The sequence below is a fragment of the Styela clava genome, chromosome 10 (assembly GCF_964204865.1).
Source record: "Styela clava chromosome 10, kaStyClav1.hap1.2, whole genome shotgun sequence".
Taxonomy (NCBI): Eukaryota; Metazoa; Chordata; class Ascidiacea; order Stolidobranchia; family Styelidae; genus Styela; species Styela clava.
In genome coordinates this window covers 19,239,137-19,262,305 of record NC_135259.1, presented here as the reverse complement: position 1 = coordinate 19,262,305, position 23,169 = coordinate 19,239,137, and the positions used below count along the sequence as shown (strand labels likewise).

The 23,169-nt window shown below is 37.1% G+C and overlaps 15 non-coding genes across 15 annotated transcripts; all 15 read right to left on the bottom strand.

The window, feature by feature from the left end:
• Positions 1–17,290: 17,290 nt before the first annotated feature.
• Positions 17,291–17,380, bottom strand: Trnai-uau (transfer RNA isoleucine (anticodon UAU)). The gene is given in 2 exon segments: positions 17,291–17,326; positions 17,343–17,380. It is a non-coding gene; the product is annotated as a tRNA-Ile (tRNA).
• A 758-nt stretch (positions 17,381–18,138) lies between these two features.
• On the bottom strand, positions 18,139–18,228 carry Trnai-uau (transfer RNA isoleucine (anticodon UAU)). The gene is given in 2 exon segments: positions 18,139–18,174; positions 18,191–18,228. It is a non-coding gene; the product is annotated as a tRNA-Ile (tRNA).
• A 73-nt stretch (positions 18,229–18,301) lies between these two features.
• Positions 18,302–18,391, bottom strand: Trnai-uau (transfer RNA isoleucine (anticodon UAU)). The gene is given in 2 exon segments: positions 18,302–18,337; positions 18,354–18,391. It is a non-coding gene; the product is annotated as a tRNA-Ile (tRNA).
• Positions 18,392–18,478: 87 nt separating this feature from the next.
• On the bottom strand, positions 18,479–18,568 carry Trnai-uau (transfer RNA isoleucine (anticodon UAU)). The gene is given in 2 exon segments: positions 18,479–18,514; positions 18,531–18,568. It is a non-coding gene; the product is annotated as a tRNA-Ile (tRNA).
• A 73-nt stretch (positions 18,569–18,641) lies between these two features.
• Trnai-uau (transfer RNA isoleucine (anticodon UAU)) lies at positions 18,642–18,731 on the bottom strand. Its single transcript is given in 2 exon segments — positions 18,642–18,677; positions 18,694–18,731. It is a non-coding gene; the product is annotated as a tRNA-Ile (tRNA).
• A 74-nt stretch (positions 18,732–18,805) lies between these two features.
• Positions 18,806–18,895, bottom strand: Trnai-uau (transfer RNA isoleucine (anticodon UAU)). Its single transcript is given in 2 exon segments — positions 18,806–18,841; positions 18,858–18,895. It is a non-coding gene; the product is annotated as a tRNA-Ile (tRNA).
• Positions 18,896–18,983: 88 nt separating this feature from the next.
• On the bottom strand, positions 18,984–19,073 carry Trnai-uau (transfer RNA isoleucine (anticodon UAU)). The gene is given in 2 exon segments: positions 18,984–19,019; positions 19,036–19,073. It is a non-coding gene; the product is annotated as a tRNA-Ile (tRNA).
• A 73-nt stretch (positions 19,074–19,146) lies between these two features.
• Positions 19,147–19,236, bottom strand: Trnai-uau (transfer RNA isoleucine (anticodon UAU)). The gene is given in 2 exon segments: positions 19,147–19,182; positions 19,199–19,236. It is a non-coding gene; the product is annotated as a tRNA-Ile (tRNA).
• A 73-nt stretch (positions 19,237–19,309) lies between these two features.
• Trnai-uau (transfer RNA isoleucine (anticodon UAU)) lies at positions 19,310–19,399 on the bottom strand. Its single transcript is given in 2 exon segments — positions 19,310–19,345; positions 19,362–19,399. It is a non-coding gene; the product is annotated as a tRNA-Ile (tRNA).
• A 73-nt stretch (positions 19,400–19,472) lies between these two features.
• Positions 19,473–19,562, bottom strand: Trnai-uau (transfer RNA isoleucine (anticodon UAU)). Its single transcript is given in 2 exon segments — positions 19,473–19,508; positions 19,525–19,562. It is a non-coding gene; the product is annotated as a tRNA-Ile (tRNA).
• Positions 19,563–19,635: 73 nt separating this feature from the next.
• On the bottom strand, positions 19,636–19,725 carry Trnai-uau (transfer RNA isoleucine (anticodon UAU)). The gene is given in 2 exon segments: positions 19,636–19,671; positions 19,688–19,725. It is a non-coding gene; the product is annotated as a tRNA-Ile (tRNA).
• Positions 19,726–19,797: 72 nt separating this feature from the next.
• Positions 19,798–19,887, bottom strand: Trnai-uau (transfer RNA isoleucine (anticodon UAU)). The gene is given in 2 exon segments: positions 19,798–19,833; positions 19,850–19,887. It is a non-coding gene; the product is annotated as a tRNA-Ile (tRNA).
• A 73-nt stretch (positions 19,888–19,960) lies between these two features.
• On the bottom strand, positions 19,961–20,050 carry Trnai-uau (transfer RNA isoleucine (anticodon UAU)). The gene is given in 2 exon segments: positions 19,961–19,996; positions 20,013–20,050. It is a non-coding gene; the product is annotated as a tRNA-Ile (tRNA).
• Positions 20,051–20,123: 73 nt separating this feature from the next.
• Positions 20,124–20,213, bottom strand: Trnai-uau (transfer RNA isoleucine (anticodon UAU)). The gene is given in 2 exon segments: positions 20,124–20,159; positions 20,176–20,213. It is a non-coding gene; the product is annotated as a tRNA-Ile (tRNA).
• Positions 20,214–22,982: 2,769 nt separating this feature from the next.
• Positions 22,983–23,072, bottom strand: Trnai-uau (transfer RNA isoleucine (anticodon UAU)). The gene is given in 2 exon segments: positions 22,983–23,018; positions 23,035–23,072. It is a non-coding gene; the product is annotated as a tRNA-Ile (tRNA).
• Positions 23,073–23,169: the final 97 nt, after the last annotated feature.

Below are 23,169 nucleotides of genomic sequence, written 5' to 3'. Positions count from 1 at the left end.
CTTAATGCAATATAATACTTGACTGACTGACGTTCTAATATTCTTCAACTCTCGGGGGACAGCTGCCATCGTCGTCTATGATTTTAAATGATTTAAATGCCTGTATCACTGCTAAGTATCCTGGAACATAGAGACTGATCGCGACGGCTCGCTTGCTTGAGCCTTTTTTGGAGCATTATGTATTATCAATATGTGTTTTTACCCATGTGAAGGCCTTTTTAAACATAAACTGTCGAATTAAGATTCCATGCTTCAAGGGAAAGGAAGGAATACTGTTCAGTTTATCTGATTCAGTTAATTTAGGTAGGGCAGAGTATTACTATACTGATATAGCCCCACCACCACTTATCCGTGTATTTATCGTTGATTCTGCTCATATCAGGTTTAAATAAGCTATGTTAGGTTAGGTTAGCTGTTATTGCTCTCTTGGTGTTATTTGATTATGTTTATCTAAAGTTAATTTTGAAAGCTACAGGCTGTGAGACATTAAAGTAGTCGAAGCACGTTTCCTACCTATAAATTTGGAAAACAATACACGCAAGCTTAGTTCATTAACAACATTTCATTTTGCGTCACTCAGCATTTGCAAATTATCTTCATCTTGTTAAGGCCACTTTACAGCCTCAGGGAAAATGTATTTCAACTCAAATATGCAAAGATAAATAAACAAATTGCTTTAAAAGGGTGTTTTCTGAGGTCAAACTATTTAACTTAAGGATACGACGACAGTTTCCTGACAGTCACAGTAAACATCATCAATACAAACATTCAAACGTGCCACGCAATTACGTAAATTGTCAAATTTGCAGACGCAATAGCTCAGTTCATTTTTTTGGTTGCTCCTGAAGTATTCGTACCAAGATGGCGTACAACCTGAACATAGTATGTGAGCAGGTTCAGGTTGTGCGTCATCTTGATACGAATCTTCCCGGAGCGCCCATTTTTTTACAAGACGCATAAAACAAGGCACAATATAAGAAGACACTGAGATGCATGGTGCAACCATTTGCTGACATTGCCAACCCATTATATTACACCAGGAGTGTGCGACACTTTTAAGGTCGCGTGTCAAAGTCGTCGTCCATGTACTAGCCGAAATTTGTGAGAATATAGTTCTGATATTTTTAAAAGTATTTGTGAAATGCCACGAGCAATGATAACACAAATTTCAAACAGTGAAAACGAAACATAATTGAATTAATTCACCTAAAAAACAAAGCTTTGCGACTTCCAAAGAAAAAAGTATCAAGTATTAGTTCAGTGTAGTTTTGGAAAATGAAGCATTCGAATAATACTTATGTGTGCAAAGGGGCAAATGGATGTTTCACTATCGTAAATTCGTGATAATTTACTTCGCTATATATATATATATATGTATACGCTGGTATTAAGTTACTTTTCAAGAAAATATCAGACCGACAAAAAGACGATATCACTTTTCTTATTTCATATCAGTGAGACTTTTGCTGCTGCATTACCGCTTACAGAAATTTTACATCAGATTTATATTTTGGAGAGTAATTCAATATTCAGGATGGCATACCAAGCTCTTCTCGAAACGCATTTTTTCAATATTTCACCACTGTATTACACCGTGTGTCAGGTGGGGTTTCCAGATTGCTGGAACTTCTGGGTACAATTATACACAGAAGTTCAAGTGTTCAATAATTTTTTTTCATTTTCCCATCAGTGATAAAGAAATTTTTGCGTTTCGTATTTTGAGGGATCACCATGTATAAATCGCAACGCAATAAAAAGAAAAGACAACTCCATCAGCATAAAATTACGACAAGATAACGATTTATGATATATGCACAATTAACCAATGCGATAGTTGATGTTGTTTCTGTGCTCTGACGTATACATTTGATGACGCCATAGGAAATATGAAGTGATTATAATAAATAGTGATTATAACGCTCATTTTTAAACAAGTGACGTTCGATGAGTCTTTGCTCGGGCGTGTTTTCCCTGCCAGGTCTTAGGTCAGATTGGAATAACTGGGGTAAGGGCACTATCCTGTTAATGGCCCACCACTATTTTTTTCGATTTTGTTTGTTTTAAGTAGGTTAGAATAAACTAGACTATGTCAAGTTAATATCCTGCTTTTAAGTCTGCAAACTGCACTATGCAATTCGATTACGTAAAGTGATAAATTTAGACACTTAATGGCGTAGTGCAGTTTGCAGAGGTTCGCAATGTTTTCAAACTCACGGCGCATTTATTTCCTGTGATACGGCTATCGTGGCGAGAGTGTAGCACTAAGCTGACGTATAACTTTGATAACGTCATTAAAAGTATGACGTCACTAAAATTTCACCGAGACTACAAATCCTTCTACGGACTACAAACAGTTATTATTGCATGCATAAATGGTAATTATTTTTAAACAAATGACGCGCGAAGGCCCTTTGTTCGGGCGTAATTTGTTTGTGATCGAAAGATTGTATCGATGTCCAAGTACCCTTGGGAGTTGCGTATAGACTTGAAGTCACGACCAATTGTGCTTTAATACTAAAATTAATAGATCAAATATTACACAAATTTTGTAGAAAAGAAAATAATGCAAAAATGCAAGCTTTGAGAAAAACATTCCCGCCACTAATACAAACATTAAAGTCTGCCGTACAATCAATCATGTGAAGTGACAAATTTGGAGACTTAAAGCAATGTTTTCAAACTAAAAGCGCATTTACCTCCTGTGATACAGCTATCGTGGTGAGATTGAAACCTTATCAATATAGAATAAAGCTGACGTATAAGTTTGATGATGTCATTAAAAATATGACGTCACGCTAAACTTAAACGTGACGAGAGTGAAGTCTTATCAATATAGCACAAAGCTGACGTACAAATTTGATGACGTCAATAAAAGTATGACGTCACTAAACTTCCACCCAGGATATTAATCCTTCTACAGACTAGAAACAGTTATTATAGCATGCTTAAATGAAATTAAGAACGCTTATTTTTAAACAAATGACGTTTGATAGGCCTTTGCAGGAGCGTAATTTGTTTGTGACTGAAAGATTGCATTGATGTCCAAGCACCCCCGGGAGTTGCGTATAGACTTGAAGCCATGGCCAATTATGCTTTAATATTAAAATAAATGGCTCAGATCTTACACAACTTTTGTTTTGGATCCTTTGTACGGAGCCTCCGCCACTAATGCAATAATGTGAGATTTGAGTTAAACAACCCCGCGACTTTTGGAAATGAAAATTAGTAAATATTAAGTTCGGGTTCGGGTTAGTAATGGATGAATGAATTGAAAATTTAAATATTCAGGGAAATCTGCAACCCTAACCCTAACTAAATAATTACTAATTTTCTTAGTTTGAGCGTTTACGTTTTTGTATGGCGGGGGTGTTGTTTAAAAGATGTGTTTGTACAATCTGATAGTAAGAGTAATCGAGCGTTGCAACTGGAACATACACCAAAATGTTCACAACCCTAATATTTGACATGCAGTTGTTTGAACCAAACGTAGGTCTGGTAAATAAATAAGGCACATAATAACACCTCCAAGAAACCCTGTCAGTTTGAAGTCCTTTTTGCGAAGGTTTTGACAGGTTGCGTCCTACCACTGGCGTGCTCGGTCTTCGCCAGTGAGACTTACTCAGTGATTGACCCGACTTTAAACTCAACTGGACCCGAGTATTGGGGTTTAGGTACTTAAACCTAAACCTGATAAATATCATTCAACGAGAGATAGAATGATAATCATTGTACAAGATGTTTTATGTCAAAACAAAATCATTTCAAGTATTAGAATGAAATTTTTGTCGCCCGATGATCTTTTTCAATCGTTCGAAATCTTACTTTTTTTACTTGAAACTGTAAACAAAACAGAATGTTTTTCTTCAATTTTTAATAGGAGTTGGAAATTGAATAAGACCAATAATTTAATTTTAGGAATAAAATGACTTAAAATATATGAGTGAAAAACGAGAAAATTGAATTAAAACAGAAATTTGACTTAAAGTTTTCTATTTAGAAAAACCATATTTTAAATTTTCGCCAAAACTTACAATTATTAGTGACATAAATAAAGTTTCGAGAAAAAAACAATTTCCAAATGATATTGTTGAATTTGACAAATAATATCAATGGCTGAGCGCCATCTTGCGCAATACCTTGGAAGCCCCGTGTCACACTTCAATTTAATTTTAACTTGATCTCAGCTAATTTCAAGAAAATCCCTAATAACATAATCTCAAAGCAAATACAAATATGACATCATAATATAATATTATTACGCGATATAACTCGCGACTTTGACTATATACAATACATTAAACAAACTAACTACACACAAAATTACCTTAAATTAAATAAAATATCAAGTTAGAGTTTTTATAAACAAAGAAAAAGGTCACCGTTGATGACTGTCAGGCAGTGAAAATGGGGCGGCAAGACCGAGATTTTGAAAAGTCTGGGAACCTAGAAAATCTTATTGTAATTTTTCCCAAAGAACGAGACATTCTTAATTGAAGGCATAAAATTATATGACTATTAGAATCAAAATTATAAATTGAAACGTAGAAAGTCTCGAATGCCGAACTTATTTGGAATTTTCTATCTCTTAGTGAGAAAAAGAAAATCAAATTCGAAATTCCTACCCACAAGTTTAACTGTGGTGATATCATAACAATATTTTTGTTCTGTTTAATGAGCTTTGATGATTTCATAATTGCTCAATCAATCGTTCACACGCAGTTGTTAACATGGGATTCAACTATTCTGAATTTACAGATTTTAATTCTGATATGTCTAGTTTTGTAGTTTAGATTTAGTTTTCAAATTCAACGGTGTTGTCTATGGAATATTAATAGTTTAATTTGCATCAAAAACTACTTTCAGTGAACGCGACATTCTTTATTGAAGGCATAAAATTCGATATCCATAAAAGCCTTGCTATGTGCCAGAGAAGGGCAATGTAAATACACTTTCAAAACTTGCAAAAACACCTAAATATCGACAGCATTGAGACAGACATCGGTTTATTCAATCAGCTACATCGACAATCAAATTTTGATCGACTTTGAAGACATATTCAAATCCGAGATGAGAGTAAGAAATATCGTAGCCCATCGGGATAATATTAATCGATATGTCTCGCTGGAAATTCGAATTTTCAAATAATTGTTAAAATTAAAACTCAAATTAAAACTCAAACCGGATAATTCCTAATCTGTTATTTTTAAACGTGGTGGGTATCACATGGGTATCACATTTTTGCATTACTGACGGGGGCTTTGTACAAAAGATCCAAGTACTGTATACACAATGCACGTAAGTTACTTTAATCGCGATTTCGTACCTAGCTTAAAGGTAATAATTGCATGTAATGACGAATCCACTTCTCATAACAAAATCCGGTACTCGCGAAGTATGCGCACCAAGATGTCGCACAACCTGAACCCTAACCTGGTACACCACCTGAGTTCAGGTTGTGCGCCATCTTGGTGCGCATACTTCAGGAGGTCCCAAAATCCCAATTTCCGGTTATTATTATTATCTAGGCCTCGGCAACAGTTAAAGAAGCTCTGCCCCGATAATACACACATATACATTTTATTTCTATTTCAACTATATTTCATCGCTGATGCTATATCTCAAGGGTGGGCAAAGTTTTTGGACCAGGAGCCAAAAATTTTGCCCACCTAGATTGACGGGCCATGTTAAGTCAAAAGTTATATTTTATGAACAATATTTACAGTGTTACAAAAGCAAGTGGAAAACAATAAGTCTCGTGCCAGAACTAAATTCAATCGCAATCTTAACAAACTCCTCGAGGGATTTTACAGATAAAACATCGAAATTTGGTTTTAGTTTGGTTGTGGCAGCATCATGCGGGCCAGGTTGATTCACCCAACTGGCCGTAGTTTGCTCATGTCAGCATCTAAATGATTTCTGGCGCTCGAGAAATATGTGTACCAATATGGAGGTAACTAACCCTCACAAATATTAATCAATCAATTATTGTTTAACTATTTTTTCTGTATCAAATGCTTCAAATGTAATGACTTGTTAGTGATAATAAAATCTCTCTCTCCTACAATTACAATATTTGGCCTCCTGATTCGTAATAAACTTCTAAATTCCGACACTAAAATTCTTCTTACGCAAGACTGACTACCTTTCTTTGCTCTGTGCCTTTGTGGAAGTGGATCCGTATACGCGTAACGCAAGGATGCTTTGGCAAAAATACATAAGACTATACTATTTGATTCAAGAGTCTTGCTGCACACTAACACAAATGTATTTCTGTAACGTTTCTTGACGACAATCTGCAATATAAATACAATCAGCCAATTAAAAAAGGCAATCCAATCCGTCAATCAATCACAATTAAATACTATTCTGCAATGATTTTGACAGTTTTAGCAAAACAGGATTTTTTAGAAAACGTTTAAATATGGGGCAGAGATAAAGCTCGAAACTTGATACTTTTTCATGAATGGCCCAAGCTTCCTTCATTGTGAATGAAAAAACAATAGGGTAATGTTTTGTCACAATTCAGAAATTTGATACATTATGTACATTACAATAGAACAAGAAGTCACAATGCTTCAAAACATATTTTACGCACACAACGTAGGAATGTCATTCAGTAATCCTTCCGGTTTCCGGGTAGACGCAAAGCTGACCACGGTCACGTAAATTACGACTCAAAGTATAAAAAAATGCGTCACGTGACAAATATTTCAAATTTTCCAAACCCCCAAAGCTTAGGTAAAATTTACTTCGACTTGGCCTATTTGCGATAGCAAAAGATTTTTATATTTATTTCATTGGAAGCATAGCCGATGACTCAAAAAAAAAATATGATAGTTTAAATAATTTCGAGGAATCGAAATTGTCCTGGAACAGGCTTGCCACCCGCCGCTGATTATCTTGTGTGGGTTTGTAGGTTTAAAATCCAGTACTTCCGTAGAGTGTGTCCAGGTTAGGGCATAATTTTATTCCAATTTTCCTTATTTTAGTTCTATTACGAGTCGGGGACTGTTTGTGTTAGCCAAGGTAATATACCCCCCGCCCCCAGTCCCTTTACACAACTTGATGTAGAGGTAGGCAAACAAAATTAGTTACCTCCATATTGGTACACACACTTCTGGAGCGCCAAAAATTTTTGGTGAATATATTTATGTCCGTTTTGTGTTTCGCGTAACCCCGCGCCGGTACGTTCGAATTACGTTTACGTTATTATTTGAATCGGTTCAGACGAAATTTTCAAATTGTCGTCTTTTTTGTCCGCCAAAGGCCGAGGTGAATTCCTAATTTTTTCATCGGAGCCATTTAAAAAAAATGCAAATCTGACATATGACTCTTTCCTTCCCATGGAGTTATTGATTAAACATTCTTCTTATTGTGTGTGACAGCTCCGTGAACTGACTAACTAAGTGATGGATTCTATGTTTTCATTTATTTATGTGTTATGAGAAGCCATTGTGATGAAATAAAAGTCACACATAACTACGTCGTTGTAAAGTTCAAATTACTTCCAAGTATTCGAGATCGATTCTATTCGAAAAAAATAAAAAAATTCGATTCGATTCTGAAATCATCAAGTATTCAAAAATGTCCAGCTCTACCGGTTACAGTGGCTCATGCCTTGAAATTCTGTGTATATTGATTTACGGGGCATTTACCAATTTCCAATGGGAACTGATATCTGAGCGAGAGGGCGTCAGTCATCCTATCGTTATTCCAAGATAAATAGGAAATCCTACCCTAAACCAAGTGGGTTAGTAACTACAACAAGAGACGCGAATTTGCGCTACTTTAACATAACACAATGTCATAACAACGTAATTTAAATGTGTCTGTGACGTTGTTTTTTAATTACAACAATTGTTCTCTTCACTTTCACATGGCGGCCTTCACAAAACTTCGATAAATGGTTGTTTATCATCATTAAAAATGACATCTTTCAAAGCGGCGAACAAGTTGTCTGCTGATTGTGATTTCATACAATTCTTCATTGCATTGTGACGAAGACAAAACAAGTATCGGATGACAAACACATGTCATTTTGATTGATTGACTTGACGATGACAGACGGGTTGTCAATGATGTCTGTTAGAAGCTTCATTGAGTTCAAATATTTAAAACAAAAAATTCCTTTATAACGTGATTTTACCGTCATTTTACATTTCTCATTACATTCATCAAATTGTGAGAGCCCCCTAAAGCGGATGCGGGGCCCGGACAGTGTTCCAGAATGCATTAAGTTCATGAGAAACAAGAAATTTATAACATTCACTTATGGATCCTGAAAAGCAAAAATAATTGCGATATTGTGTCAAAACAGCTGTTAAACAAAGAACACATATTACGCCACACTGCAAAAGTGTTGATTACCGATGGTTAATCGTGTTGCGCAATCTGTGACGTCAGTCCCGTTTCTTCTTAGCCTTACGTCGTACGATAAAATAGTTGGTAAAAACAAACAAATATTATCGGCTAGTAAGGCTTAAAAAGTGCAGTATTTAAAAAGTGTTGGCAAGAGAAGTAGTACGTGTTCACTGACTTAAAAGTATTAAATGAATCCATACACACACACGTACACACATAACCTCAAAGATATAACGAGAATGTCGGTCAGAGACCGAAGACTTATCGATCGAAAGTTAGGGGAGCCCTCAAAACAGAAACTGCGGTTTCGATTCATGCGCTCTTATTCCATAGTGACACCGTGTGTCCCATCATTAATTAAGCAATAACTCGCTAATTTTACGACATAATTTATCCAAAATCAATAGGCTTCTGGTCCGAGATAAGATGAATGCACATGCAAAATTTGGAGCAGATTCAAGCTTTCGTGAGATATCGCGTGTATCTAACAGACAGACAGACATACAGACAGACAAATACCTATCAACATACTTACCGATTAAAATCGATAAGTAATAAAACTCTAAGATATATTACCAACAAACGAACAAAAAAATAGCCTGGTCTAGTTCGCAAACTGTGTGTTTTTTCACCTCACTTTTAAGTTCATTACGAAAATCAATCCATTTTTGCTAAAAAAACACTGCTTATCTATACCGAGTTCCGAACTTGTCACAAAATGCTCAAATTACCAAACATGCGGTGGACTGTGAATGGCGATGTTTCGAGTAATCGAATTATGTTCAGTGAAATAAAGTATATTGATTTGGAATGTGTGCCAGATCGACTTATTCATGGAAAAGGCACTGGTAGCTTAATTACGGTGATATATATATATATATATATATAATTATGATTTTTTTTTGCAAACTTTGACTTGTGATCTCGATTCATGGCTGATAGGGTTCCGTGAGTGGGAAGTATCGCATGTTTCCAAAGCTTAGGAACAAAAATTTAATTCACAAATAAAAATATATTACCAACTAAAGCAACAGACACTAAAGGTCTTAAAGTGAAATGGAACGTTTTTCGAAAAATCGTGCAGTATTAAACCAATGGCATTTCAAAACTGTTTACATTTACATTGAAACATTCAGCGGGGTTATGATCGCTACCTTGAAAAAAAATGGGTTCAGGTATCGCATTGATTAAATCAAGTCCATGCATCTGAAACAAATAACAGCCTTACTAACCCCATACCCGACATGAACTGCTAACCGGGCCAGACGCCGGACTACTGTGTGTAAATAGTTCCAAAAAATCTATATTCCGGATTAATTGTTTATTCAATTGTACGGCAACTCCACACTTATGACAACAATAATGACAGCAAACACAACTCAAAAGCCACCGACGCACAGCCTTTCCCGACAAGAAGAGAGCAAAAACTATTTTATCTTACACCTCGTGGGTGATGGGTAGAGGCGTATTTTTTTTTACAAAGAAATGGCTGTAAAATTACAATTTTTTCTACAGTGTGGGTAGAGTCTAGACCTGGCCTAAACTGCCTAAATCAAGGGTTTGGGAAATAGCATTCAGAGCAATATAAAATATATCAACACAAACATTAAAATCCGTGACACATACACCTTTTCGTTTTACATTCCTTCTCATAACACTTCACTCTAAGCAAGGTGTCACACCTAAATGTTAAGAGTTACTAAGACCATTATCAGAATTATTAGTGTAAGATTTAAAAAAAGTTGCTTACAGAAAACGTTCGCCAATGAGAAATCTATATTATCAAAACATTACTAATCCCTAGTATTTATCCCAAGAAATTGGCCCGGGGGCCAATTTCGGCCCGCAGGACGATAGTTTGTGGCCCCTTCTTAGTATGAAAGTTTAATGTTAGTTATCTTCCGTTATTTTTTTTTCAGTCTTAATTTTTTCAATAAATGTTCAACTTGTTTTGTGCCTCCGGTGGTCCCTGGGTAAATTTAGTTTGAGACCCATGTGCTAAACAAAGATCAATTTTTGATATTACCTATCAAGTTATCTTCACAAAAAATAGATGACATTATTACCGACTTGTATAATATATGTTTTTTTATGAGACGCTTATCGCATGTAGCTATTATATCTAATCTTATATAAAGAGAGGGCAGCCAAATTCAATATTTTTGGGAGGGCGGGCGCAATTTTTTTTATTTTTCTTAGAGCAGTAATACGACGCTCACTCGTACCTAACAAGGCCAGATAAAGGCAGCCAGCCACTGATCTCTTTACAGAGTTACATGGCTGTCAAGAATAGGGTAAAAGGGTGTTCACATTTATTAGAATTTATTTCCCACTGCAATTGCCGCTAACTTGCTTCTTTGGCCAGGTCTATGGACCGGGAGCATGACGGGCGTGCATTCCTAACCAATATGTCCTTTATATTTAGATCTGTCGTGATGAAAAAGGTTTGAACTAAAAGTTTATAATTAAGTTTATTTTTTTTTTGCCATTATTCGCTCCAAGTAAGTTAACACTTAAAAGTAAAAGAAACTCATCACAGCAAATTTACGGCTACCATTAAATGCCATTAAAAGTTACTTAATCCATATGTAAAAATCATACTTCATTAGCGTTATTTTTCAAATCACTTGGTCACAGAAGCCGCATAAAAAAATTACCCTGGAATTTCGCAAACGCAGGTAATTCCCCCCCCAACTATAGGGGGTGGACATCCCCTTACAATTTCAACCCTCCATCTCTAAATTTGAGATGTCCACACTTTAATTCTTACTGTAAATAAAATTGTATTTGAATATCCAGAAAATGGCTTATATAAGATGATCACTCAAATACATAAAATATTTTCATACACCACAAATAGTTTTATTACTAATTACAGAATATCTACCACCTCTTGAATTTGGAGACACCTCCCTCCCAAAATGAAAAGCTAGGAAACAAACTGGCTAAACGTTACGTTAAGTAGAATTACCGTTCTCCAATTATTCTGACATTATGGCAAAATACGCCCGTACCTTATCATATTCAAATAAGAATAAAGCCTTTCTTTCTTCGAGTTTCGCAAACGTTTCATTTTAGGAAATTGATTTTTAAATACTAACAATGTTTACACTGCAAGAAAATCAATTAAATTATTATTATTTCTATGTAAACACTGCGGAAAAAGCTTCAAAAAACTACGATGCAGATGAGCATATATCGATGGAACCTTAGCAATTACTCGTCGCCATAATTTGCTAAGATCTTCATTACTTCCCAACTGGGTCGTTTCTGATGCCCGGGCGAGTTTCTGAAAACGATGCTCCTAATACCTAACTTCGAAAATAATTCGGGAGATAAACAAATTATAAATGTTGTTATACATGAGAATGAATAAATTAAAGTAATAGTAAAATATTTGCTTCTGTTTCCCGGGGCGACTGCCTAGTGACTGCATAACGCGAATTTCTCATTGTACCAACAATGGCGACCAATATTTACTTATGTCCGCGGAATAAATGCGATGTAAATACGTAACTATTGATGAGTCTTGCTAATTACATGAAAATGATTTTGATTTTTAGAATATCGATTTCTGATGCCAACTATTAAATATTTCAACGTCGTGAGAATATATAATGAATCGATCAATAAAATCGATAATATTTTTGCTGTTTAAAAACATTGATGGTTGGAGGATAGAATAAGATTTTAATAATTAGCCCAGAGAAAAGTAAGCAGATAAGACGGCCTAATTATATGGCACAAACTCTCGTTAGGGGATTAGTTAACATTAGACGGTTGGTTATTGACCGTTTCTGAAAACACACGCGAGGACAAATCCCGATTTCAAATCAATAATAGTGAAATAATTTATACGCCATGCTTTCAATCTGGGAATTTGTCTATTTTATTCATGTTTCGTTTTAATAAGCTATTCCGGCTTCACAATGTAGAGATTTTATTTAAATCTACAGCGACAAAGACACGAATCAGATCAACACGTAATACTATTTTATTACTATTGAATAACATGTTTCGTGAAGAACAAATTGAATTGATCAACAATCAACACAACCAAACAGACAACTGGTGTATAATTTATATAATAAGTTAATATTTTAAAAAATAGACCCGCAACTTATATTTGTGGGAACTTATGGAAGATAAATGGATAGTCTGGCAAAGTGTCCTCGATCAAAAAGGTATATTTATTCATAATAGCAAGTATTAACACTCCCTAAATCCCCCCTAAAATGATAAATCGTGGGAGCATACTGGATGCGGATGTTGGGAGTTCGAGCCTCACCTGGAACAATTTTAACCACCATAACGTCTGTCCAAACTATTGACCCGTAGATTATAGTCCAATAACCGTGAAATAGAGCAAAAAAGGATTTCTCATGTTTTTATATATGGATTTGATTATATTATTCATGTTTTGTGGTAATAAGCTATTCCGCTTTTACAATATAAAGACTAAAGATCCTATCTAAATTCACAAAGACGAATTGGATCAATATATATATTGAGTATATTGCTACTGAACAAATTCAGTCAAACAACCAAACGAACAACTAGCATACAATTTATATAAAAAGTTGAGATCTGGAAATAAAGACCCGATATTTATATTTTGTGGGAAGTTCTGAAAAATAGATGGATAGTCTGGGAGAGTGTCCACGACCAAATAGTTTTATTCATCGAGAAATATTTACCGACACCTAAATTTGAACCCCTAAAATGAAATTTGGGGAGAATACTAGATGCTGATGTTGTGAGTTCGAGCTTCATCTGGAACGATTTTAACCATTAGACCAAATTGTCCTATTTATCGATAATAGCAAAATATTTAACATCCCCTCAAATTCCCACGAAAATGAAAAACTGGGTAACATACTGGTTGCGAATGTTGGGAGTTTTTAACCACCGTGACTATCATCTGTACAAATTACTGAGTCGCAGCTGCAATAACCGTGAAATAAAGCAAAATATAAATCTTTTTTCCAATATATTGATTTGACTTTTTTATTCATGTTTTGTTTTAACATTCTTTTCCGCATTTACAATGTAAATATCTTATCTAAATCCACAGAGACAAATTACATCAATGTATATTAATATTTCATTACTACTTAATAACATGTTTCGTGAATACCAAATTGGATTTAACAGCGACCAAAAACGAACCGAACAATTGATCTACAAGGATAGGATTTTAATAAATAGTCTGGGAAGAAAAAACATATAAGACGGCTCAATTATATGAAGAACTACGGCCTCTTCTCTGGTTATTAGTCCATGTCGGGTATGAGGTTAGTTAGCCATCTTTTTGTTTCAGATGCATGGATTGATTCAATGACAGTGAAATCGAGTGAAATACACACATCTTTTTATATAGCAATTTGTCTCTCTTATTCATGTTTCGTTTTTATAAGCTATTCCGCTTTTACAAAGTAGAGATCTTCTAAAAATTCACAGAGACAAATTAGATCAATACGTATTTAATAGCTCATACCTACTGAATAATAAGTTCAAAAACCAACTGAGCAAAATATTTACCACCCTCTAAATTTGGAAACGCGACCAAGTTATGTTCTGTGTTAATAGGCTATCCCGGTTCTACAATGTAAAGATCTTATCTAATTCCACAGAAACGAAATCAGATCAATGTATATTAATATATCAATATTACTACCAAATAACATGTTTATTGAAGAACGGTCAAAAACCAAAGGAGAATATCGGTTAGAGGCCGAAGACTTATCGATCGAAAGTTAGGGGATCCCCAAAACAGCGCTCTTACTTCATAGTGACACCTTGTGTCCCATCACTAATTAAATAATAATTCGCTAATTATACGACATAATTCATCCAAAATCAATAGGATTCTGGTCCGACATATGATGAATGCACATGCAAAACATGGAGCAGATTTAATATTGCTTTCGTGAGATATCGCGTGCATCTAACAGACAAGCAGACAGACAAACAGACAAATACCTATCAACATACTTACCGATTAAAATCGATAAGTAACAACTAATTCAAAAGCATATAATTTTCATATTCATCCCGGGGAGAGGAAAACAGATGTGACGGGTTAATAAGATGAACCACGGCCTCTTGTCCGGTTACCAGTCCATGTCGGGCACAGGATTCGTTAGTCGTTGTACGAAAAGATATTGATCGTTTCTGAAAACACATGTAGAGGTTTTGCAATCAATATCAGCGAAATAATACATTATATACCATGGTTTTAATCGGGGAATTTGGTTTGTTTTATTCATGTTTCGGGCGGTTCCATTACATTTGAACCCACGTACATTTGAACCCATGACAATTGCACCTGTATGCTATTGCACCTATGGAATTTTTTTTGTTTCACGGATAGTTAAAACCATACTAACCCTAACCCATGGGTTTTAGCACCCGCATATAGATTGAACCTGTGGATATACGCATGGGCTCAAATGTACGGTCATTGTTTCGGGCTACTAAGCTATTGCGCTTTTACAATGTAAATTTCTTATCTAAATCCACAGAGACAAAAACAGAAATCAACACGTATCAACATTTATTTACTACAGAACAACAAGTTTAGTGAAGAACAAATTGGATTGAACAACTAAACCAGGGGTCGGCAAACTACGGCCGACAATATAATCCGGCCCGCGGCGCTTCCCTGAATTATATTAACAAAACAGCTGTATTGACGATTATAATCTTTACGTAACAGAATTTGTTTTGAGACACTAAAATGTATTATAACCTAACAAGTATATAATTCACAATGACTCGTTTAATGAGCCTATAATTGAATATAATTAGACAAATGGCAACAGAACGTAAAAAAGTTGATGCTGTGTGCAAATGGTTTAATGACTCAGAAAATATTCAAATAATCAGTCTTCGCGCACTGCTTGAAACTTAACTGAAATCTGAGTGAAAAAATGTGATTCATTGGCCATTCCTTCGGTTTTTAACTTTTCAAAAATATGTGCGGCCCGCCAATGACATGCAACCGTTAATTTTGACCCGCGAACGACGAAAGTTTGCCGACCCCTGAACTAAACAAAGAATTATTTTACAATTTATATATTCAGTTGAAACTCGCGATTAAAATTTTGTGAGAACTTATGAAAGATAGGTGAATGGATATTAAAGGAGAGTGTCCACGGTCAAATAGTTTTAGTTATCGATAATAACTAAATGTTTATCAACCCCTAGATTTGGAGACCCTCTTCATTCTAAACTGAGAACTGAAGAGGAGACTGGATGCGAATGTTTTAAGGTTGAGCTTAATCTGGAACAATTGTAACCACTATGACAGGCGCTCCCGAAGTATGTGCATGAACATGGCTCACAACCTGAACCCTAACCTGGTACACATACTATGTTCAGGTTGTGCGCCATCTTGGTGCACATACTTCTGGAGGTCCCCATGACACAATCTGTTCATGCTAATGAGCCGCAGCGTATAGCTCCAATAACCGTAAATTAGGACCAAATTATCCATATCTAGTGCTGATAAGCTCTTCCGACTTTACAATGTAAAGAGCTTATGTAAATCGACAAAGACAAATTAGATCCATACATAATTCGACTGAATAACGTGTTTCGCAAACGCTATTGCCGCTTTTACAATGTAAAGATGTTATCTAAATCCACAAAGACAAATTAGATTATAATTATCCGGGGGAAAGGTAAGGAACAAGACGGCTTATACAATGTAAAGATCTTATCTAGATCTTCATAGACGGGGACACAAATCTGATCAACACGTATTAATATTTCATTACTACTGAAAAACATGTTCCATGAAGAACAAATTGGATTGAGTAAAGACCAACAATCGAACGAGAATATCGGTCGGAGACCGAAGACTTATCGATCGAAACTGCGGTTTCGATTCATGACTCTATAGTGACACCGCGTGTCCCATCACTAATTAATTAATAACTCGCTAATTATACGACATAATTCATCCAAAATCAATAGGCTTCTGGTCCGAGATATGATGAATGCACAGATTTGGAGCAGATTCAACCTCGCCTTCGTGAGATATCGCGTTCATCTAACAGACAAACAAAAAAACACAGACAGACAGACAGACAAATACCTATCAACATGCTCACCGATCTTAAGATCGATAAGTAATAACTAAAGATCGGATTTTAATATTTATCCCGTGTAGAGGAAAGCCGATAAGATGGTCTATTTATAATACGAACCACGGCCTCCCCCAAACTTAACTGGTATATATAGGATTCACAGTTATTGGATGACTATATTGTGGTATTAATAAATTAAAAAAAAGATAAACAAGCATATATATGACGAACACATAATTGAAACGATGAACTTTTCCACTATGTTCAAATCACCAATTTAATCATTATTCTTATGTGTTCATAAAGCTACCACGATTCTACAATGTTCATGATCTTATGCGTCAACATTCGTTAAATGCGCATCATTTGTTTTCGCTCAACTCATAATTACTAAAACCAGGTTTATAATATTTTCTTATCAGCAGTCTCTACTATAATAATTACGCTATGCGCTGTTCTGAAAGAAAAACCCAAAACTTTTACTGCTTTTAAATGCATCTAGGTAAGCAAACATTAACGGAACAATCCAACAGAAAGTTTCGTTCGGCTAATACTTAAGGCAGTTTTATGATGATTTATTTTTCTTGTCAGCAATCTCATCTATAATAATTAATACTTGTAAATCGATTCTACCCATAACAACAAGTTTAAAACGGCTCGACTATGAACTGAGGAACATGAGCAGGGAGAAGCAATCCAGAGATTAATTAATAAAAAGGTATATTCACACGTACAAGATAAATTGCTTTACGGAAGGCCATTTGCAAACATTTTGTTTATGCAACCAATAGACATCAGGTTCATATTTTATAAATGTCAATTGTGGGGGTCAAAACTGCTCCAGGTGAGGCTCGAACTCACAACCTCCGCATCACTCCGTATCTATCATATACGTACGGCGCGCTAACCGATTGCGCCACTGGAGCGGACAGGTTAGAAGTCATATGAAAACATTTGAAAAAACATAACCATTCGTGAGCAAATACTGAAGAAAGTTTTTCTTGAAGCACAAAATATAGATCGAAGGTTATTTTACTTGATTGTAACCAAAATATAGATCATGCTGACATTTAGAAATAGAATAGTAAAAGTGGATATAGGTTAATCAGGTGCTATCGTTCCATTTTTTTAAGGCTGAGCTTGCATGAAATAAAGTTGCTCCAGGTGAAGCTCAAACTCACAACTTCCGCATCACTCCGTATCTGTCATATAAGTACGGCGCGCTAACCGATTGCGCCACTGGAGCGGGCAGGCGCAATACTATTACCCTGCTAACATTTCGACGCGCTTCCTATGGTAACCAATATTTACATCTTTTATCATGACCTAAAACTTAGTATTTTAATATTTGCGCGGTATTGGGCCAAGACACCTATATTCATGATATTCATTTCATGATATAAATACTGATATTCTCTCTAATTCAAAATAATGGTACTAATAAATCAGGAGTGTGCAACAGGCAACTTGCCCCGCTAAGCTATTTAAAGTATTTTTTGTCAACAGTCAGATTTTCCCCATCAAGTGTAAAATTTTAATTAGACAGTTTTTCACATATTCTAACCGAACATTTGCAAAAGAAACGGCGAACAATGGCGCATCGTTGCTTGGACATTTTTTTCTGCTGCACCCAGTATCAGGTGTCAATATTCAAAAAGAACTTTTTAGCGTGCAAGAGTAAAATTGCTCCAGGTGAGGCTCGAACTCACAACCTCCGCATCACTCCGTAACTGTTATATAAGTACGGCGCGCTAACCGATTGTGCCACTGGAGCCGCTTTTTCAGACAAGCGTTGGGACCAATCTGTCACTGATGCTGAGGTTACAAACAGTAATAAAGAAAAAAGTTGCTCCAGGTTAGGCTCGAACTCGCAACCTCCGCATCACTCCGTAACTGTTATATAAGTACGGCGCGCTAACCGATTGCGCCACTGGAGCCGCTCTTTCCAGCCAGCGTTCTGAACAATCTGCCAACATCACTCAATCATTGATGTTGCGGTTACATGCAGTAATAAACAAATAATTTGCTCCAGGTGAGACTCGAACTCACAACCTCCGCATCACTCCGTAACTGTCATATAAGTACGGCGCGCTAACCGATTGCGCCACTGGAGCCGCTTTTTCAGACCAGCGTTGGGACCAATCAGCCATTAATGTTGCGGTTACATGCAGTAATAAACAAATAAGTTGCTCCAGGTGAGGCTCAAACTCACAACCTCCGCATCACTCCGTATCTGTCATATAAGTACGGCGCGCTAACCGATTGTGCCACTGGAGCCGCTTTTTCAGACAAGCGTTGGGACCAATCTGCCACTGATGTTGAGGTTACAAACAGTAAGAAAGAAAAAAAGTTGCTCCAGGTGAGGCTCGAACTCACAACCTCCGCATTACTCCGTAACTGTCATATAAGTACGGCGCGCTAACCGATTGCGCCACTGGAGCCGCTCTTTCCAGCCAGCGTCCTAAAACAATCTGCCAACATCACTCAATCATTGATGTTGCGTTTACATGCAGTAATAAGCAAATAAGCTGCTCCAGGTGAGGCTCGAACTCACAACCTCCGCATCACTCCGTAACTGTCATATAAGTACGGCGCGCTAACCGATTGCGCCACTGGAGCCGCTTTTTCAGACCAGCGTTGGGACCAATCAGCCATTAATGTTGAGGTCACATGCAGTAAAAAACAAATAAGTTGCTCCAGGTGAGGCTCGAACTCACAACCTCCGCATCACTCCGTAACTGTCATATAAGTACGGCGCGCTAACCGATTGCGCCACTGGAGCCGCTTTTTCAGGCCAGCGTTGGGACCAATCAGCCATTAATGTTGAGGTCACATGCAGTAAAAAACAAATAAGTTGCTCCAGGTGAGGCTCGAACTCACAACCTCCGCATCACTCCGTAACTGTCATATAAGTACGGCGCGCTAACCGATTGCGCCACTGGAGCCGCTTTTTCAGGCCAGCGTTGGGACCAATCAGCCACTAATGTTGAGGTCACATGCAGTAATAAACAAATAAGTTGCTCCAGGTGAGGCTTGAACTCACAACCTCCGCATCACTCCGTAACTGTCATATAAGTACGGCGCGCTAACCGATTGCGCCACTGGAGCCGCTTTTTCAGACCAGCGTTGGGACCAATCAGCCATTAATGTTGAGGTCACATGCAGTAAAAAACAAATAAGTTGCTCCAGGTGAGGCTCGAACTCACAACCTCCGCATCACTCCGTAACTGTCATATAAGTACGGCGCGCTAACCGATTGCGCCACTGGAGCCGCTTTTCAGGCCAGCGTTGGGACCAATCAGCCACTAATGTTGAGGTCACATGCAGTAATAAACAAATAAGTTGCTCCAGGTGAGGCTTGAACTCACAACCTCCGCATCACCCCGTAACTGTCATATAAGTATGGCGCGCTAACCGATTGCGCCACTGGAGCCGCTTTTTCAGACCAGCGTTGGGACCAATCAGCCATTAATGTTGCGGTTACATGCAGTAATAAACAAATAAGTTGCTCCAGGTGAGGCTCGAACTCAAAACCTCCGCATCACTCCGTAACTGTCATATAAGTACGGCACGCTAACCGATTGCGCCACTGGAGCCGCTTTTTCAGACCAGCGTTGGGACCAATCAGCCATTAATGTTGCGGTTACATGCAGTAATAAACAAATAAGTTGCTCCAGGTGAGGCTCGAACTCACAACCTCCGCATCACTCCGTAACTGTCATATAAGTACGGCGCGCTAACCGATTGCGCCACTGGAGTCCCTCTTTCCAGCCAGCGTTCTGAACAATTTGCCACTATTGTTGGGGTTAAAATACAGTAATAAACAAACAGGTTGCTCCAGGTGAGGTTTCAACTCACAACCTCCGCATCACTCCGTAACTGTCCTGCAAGTACGGCGCACTAACAGATCGCGCCAATGGAGCGGGCTGGCCTCCTCCTATTCTACTACTAACCTTTCGACTCGCTTCCTACGGTAACCAATATTTACGTCTTTTATCATGACCTAAAACTTAGTATTTTAATATTTACGCGGAATTGGGCCAAGACACCTATATTTCTATACAGGTAATAAAATGTTACATTATGCATTGCGTCGTTAGATATTTAGGTAGATTGTGGCTTGAGTTCGAAACATAATATATACAAGAATGTTCTATTCAATTAAATAGTCCAGCTGCACACTAACACAAATGTATTTCTGTAACGTTTCGTCCGACCAAAGTCATACTTCCTCAGACAAGCAGTTTACAACAATGGCAAGAAATAAATTTGGTAAATGAATTTGAAATATCAAATCAAGTATGACGTAACAATGCATAAACATTTAATTTGCATTTAGCCGTAAAAGTAATGATGGGAAGATTAGAACCACGAATATCAGTGGAGCTCATTTCAGATGTAATTAAAAAAAAAAAAAAAGTTTTATTATTGCATTTACAAAAATGATGGGTAACAAAATGTAATTGAAATTATGGGCACTTAGAGAACCACGAGGAAGTAAACCAACATTTAAACATAAATCAAGGCTTAGTCTGGTGAGAACCAATTTCAAAATTAAAAAAGGTTATAAGTTATTGCTGAATTTCTTGCCATTGTTGTAAACTTGTCTGAGGAAGTCTGACTCTGGTCGGACGAAACGTTACAGAAATACATTTGTGTTAGTGTGCAGCTGGACTCTTTAATTGAATAGAATAGTCATGTTTATTCCAGCTACAGTATCCTTGCAGTATACGCATACGGATCCACTAGCATAAAGGCATAGAGAAAAGATAGGAACTTAGTCTCGCGCAACCCAACTCAAATTTATACAAGAATGGTTGTATTTTTTCGAATGTTTTCAGTTAAGTCGGTACTTGTCCGCTCCGGCCTACATCGATTATAAATGATTCTATTTCAAATATTACCGTGATATATATTCTAATATTCTCTCTACTACATATTTAGTGAGACCCCTATTTCGGCCCTATCAATAGTGGTATTGTATTCAATGACATATACTTTATGCGGACATTTGAAAAAGAGACGGTGAACAATAGTGCATTGTGGCTTGGACATTATTTACTGCTGCACCCAGTATCAAAGTCACGTGCCATTGCTCAAAAAGTACTTTGATGGTTTGGCGTGCAAGAATATAACGCTCCAGGCGAGGCTCGAACTCACAACCTCGGCATCACTTCGTAGCTGTTTCATAATCACGGCGTGCTAACCGATTGCGGCATTGCGCCAGTGGAGCGGATAGGCGTCGTCCTATTCTCTTGCTATCTCTTCGACTCGCTTTCAATGGTAACCAATATTTAACTTATTCACAATACCCTTAAATTTTGTATTTCAACATTTACGCGATATTGGGTCACCTATATAGGTATCATTGCGTCACATTTAGTATTGAGCTGGCAGATTATTAGCTAGAGTGTGGCTTGAGTTGGAAACATAACTAATGTTCAAAGCTCGATTCTGGTTTCTTTCTTGCTATACTATATATTCACTCTCATTGAATCAAGATTGGGAATTCACCTTTATTGAGGTTTTCAACAACGATCAACAACCAACTGAATTAATCCGTAATAAATAAATATATGATTTTAAAATGAAGTAAGAATAACCTTCGACCCATAATTTGGCCATCTTATAGGAAATCCTTTTTTTGTATTTGCTCAAGAATGGATTTGTTTTTCAAATGTTTTCATATGCTTCGGGGCTTGTCCGCTCCAGTGGCGCAATCGGTCGCAATCGGATTTCAAAATGTTTACATGATATATATGCTGATATTTTCTATACTTCACAGTTAATGATACTCATAAATCAGGGGCGTGCAACAAGCGGCACGCGGGCCACAACACAACCCGTCGAGCTATTAAGTGTGGCCCTTGTCAACACTCAGATTTTCCCCATCAAGCATAAAATTCTAATTAGACAGTTTGTTTGACTAGCCGTTCACATGGGTAAAAATACATAATCATTTTTGCACTTGCAGCTGCGGTAAATCCAGTTTCCCCGGTGCTTTTATACCTGGGAGGGTAAACCATAGCCGTATTCCCTTATCTTGCCTTTCCCGCGGTGTCTGGTTGTCGCTATATTTTTAATTCGCTGTGTACTTTTTGTATGGCTCCCACTGGATGTCTGAAGTTGTTTATATGCTTCAAAGGAAAAAAATATTGCACAACCCCCGCTATAAATAAACCTCTCAATGATCTGAAACTCTGTAAATGGTAAACATTGACCTATATATTATGCGAACATCTGCAGAAAAAGCGGCGAACAATGGTGCATCGTGGCTTAAAATTATTTACCGTTTCATCCGGTATCAGACTCATTTGCAATTGTTTAAACAGTACTTTGATGGGTTTAGCATGCAAAAGTAAAAAACCTCCAGGTGAGGCTGGAACTCACAACCTCCGCGTCACTCCGTCACTGTCATATAAGTACGGCTCGCTAACCGATTGCGCCACTGGAGCCGCATTTTCAGACAAGCGTTGGGACCAATCAGCGATTGATATTGCGGTTACATGCAGTAATAAACAAATAAGTTGCTCCAGGTGAGGCTCGAACTCACAACCTCCGCATCACTCCGTAACTGCCATATAAGTACGGTGCGCTAACCGATTGCGCCACTGGAGCCGCATTTTCAGACCAGCGTTGGGACCAATCAGCGATTGATATTGGGGTTACAATACAGTAATAAACAAATAGGTTGCTCCAGGTGAGGCTCCAACTC